This window comes from Petromyzon marinus, unplaced genomic scaffold (genome assembly GCF_048934315.1).
Source record: "Petromyzon marinus isolate PM22_M1 ecotype Great Lakes invasive population unplaced genomic scaffold, UKy_Petmar_22M1.pri1.0 PM_G_Scaffold_53, whole genome shotgun sequence".
NCBI classification, from domain to species: Eukaryota; Metazoa; Chordata; class Hyperoartia; order Petromyzontiformes; family Petromyzontidae; genus Petromyzon; species Petromyzon marinus.
In genome coordinates, this window is record NW_027423006.1 from 1,575,001 (window position 1) to 1,577,642 (window position 2,642).

Here is a 2,642-nt window from a genome sequence, read left to right on the forward strand (position 1 = left end):
GTGCCCAGGAAGCGGAAGGACTCCACAATTTTGACTGCGGAGTCTAACAGGGTGATGGCGGTGAGTGGGGCTGTATTCTTCCTGAAGTCCACAACCATCTCAACTGTCCTTAGAGCATTTAGCTCTAAGTTGTTCTGGCTACACCAGGTCACCAGGTTGTCAGCTTCCCACCTATAGTCAGACTCATCCCCACCAGAGATCAGCCCAATGAGGGTGGTGTCGTCCGACAAACTTCAAGAGTTTGACGGACAGATGATTGGAGGCGCAGCTGTTGGTATACAGGGAGAAGAGCAGTGGGCAAAGGACGCAGCCCTGAGGAGTTCCCGTGCTGATGGACCTGGAGTCAGAGACTTCTGTTCCCGGCTTAACGCACTGCTTCCTGTCAGAGAGGAAGTCTGTGATCCACCTGCAGGTGGAGTAGGGCACGTTCAGCTGGAAGAGCTTGTCCTGAAGCAGGGCAGGGATGATGGTGTTGAAGGCAGAGCTGAAGTCCACAAACAGGATCCTGGCGTAGGATGCTGGGGCGTCCACATGCTGTAGGGTGAAGTGGAGGGCCATGTTAACTGCGTCGTCCACAGACCTGTTGGCTCTGTAGGCAAACTGAAGGGGGTCCAGGAGAGGGTCTGTGATGGCTTTGAGGTGTGCCAGGAGCAGGCGCTCAAAAGACTTCATTACCACAGATGTAAGGGCGACCGGTCTGTAATCATTTAGTCCTGTTGGCCTTAGCTTTTTGGGCACAGCGATGATGGTGGAGGACTTGAGACAGGCTGGTACATGGCATGTCTCCAGGGAGGTGTTAAAGATGTTGGTGAACACCGGAGACAGCTGGTCAGCGCAGTGCCTGAGGGTGGCTGGAGAGACAGAGTCCGGCCCGGCTGCTTTGCGTGGATTCTGCCTCTTGAAAAGCCCATTAACTTCTCCCTCCTGAAAGGAGAGAGTCGTTTCTGTAGTATGGGTGGGGGATGGGGCCTCTTGGGTGGGAAGGGGTGGTTCAGGACAGTCCAATTGTCTTTCAAATCTACGGTAGAACTCGTTCAGGTCGTTGGCTAGGCGGGAGTCGTTAGTGGTGTGGGGCGCTCTGGGTTTGTAGTTGGTGATGTGCCTGAGCCCTTTGGCAGACAGAAGCAGCGTCGTTAGTAGAGAACTGGTGTTTTAGTGTCTCTGAGTACAGTCGTTTAGCCTCTCTCACCGCTTTGCTAAACCTGTTCTTCGACTCCTTGAATCTGTCTCTATCCCCACTCCTAAACGCTTCCTCCTTCTCCAACCTCAACCTTTTGAGCTTTGCTGAGAACCAGGGCTTGTTGTTGTTAAAGTTCACCCTGGTACGTGTTGGGATACAGCAGTCCTCACAGAAGCTGATGTACACAGCCTCTGTGAGTTCATCCAGACTATTGGTAGCAGTCGTGAACATATCCCAGTCAGTACAGTCTAAGCACGCCCGCAAATCTTCCACAGCCTCACTGGTCCACTGTTTAGATGTCCTCACAGCAGGTTTACAGAGTTTTAGTTGCTGCCTGTATGCACGAATCAGGTGGACCAAGGGAGTTCTGTGCGAGCCGAACAGCCCCGTGACCCACAAGAGAAACATCCCCGCCAAATTCGAGCGTTTGACGGGGTCTATCCGTGAAAAAATATTCACGTTTTTGAGTGCACATGCATTTCTGCTGCAAATGCCTCTGGAAGTTTCATGCCGTTCGTATGCCAATTGTGGCAACACGAAAATGACCCGTTTTCCCATTCCGAGGGATTTCTGTGCGACCCTAACAGCCCCGTGAGCCACAAGAGACACATCCCCGCCAATTTCTAGCGTTTCACGGGGTCTATCCGTGAAAAATATAGACGTTTTTGAGTGCACATGCATTTCTGCTGCAGATGCCTCTGGAAGTTTCATGCCGTTCGTACGCAATGTGGCAACACGAAAATGACCCCTTTTCCCATTCCGAGGGATTTCTGTGCGACCCTAACTAACAGCGCCCGTGAGCCACAAGAGAGACATCCCCGCCAATTTATAGCGTTTCACGGGGTCTATCCGTGAAAAATATAGACGTTTTTGAGTGCACATGCATTCCTGCTGCAAATGCCTCTGGAAGTTTCATGCCGTTCCTATGCAATGTGGCCACACAAAAATGACCCGTTTTCCCATTCCGAGGCATTTCTGTGCGACCCTAACAGCCCCGTGAGCCACAAGAGAGACATCCCCGCCAACTTCTAGCGTTTGACGGGGTCTATGCGTGAAAAATATTAAAATTTTTGAGTGCACGTGCCTTTCTGCTGCAAATGCCTCTGGAAGTTTCATGGCGTTCCTATGCAATGTGGCAACACGAAAATGACCCCTTTTCCCATTCCGAGGGAGTTCTGTGCCACCCTAACAGCCCCGTGAGCCACAAGAGACACATCCCCGCCAATTTCTAGCGTTTCACGGGGTCTATCCGTGAAACATATAGAAGTTTTTGAGTGCACATGCATTCCTGCTGCAAATGCCTCTGGAAGTTTCATGCGGTTACACGAAAATGACCCGTTTTCCATTCCCAGGGATTTCTGTGCGACCCGAACAGCCCGTGAGCCACAAGAGACACCATCCCCGCCAATTTCTAAGCGTTTCACGGGGTCTATCCGTGAAAAATATCAATTTTTTTTGACTG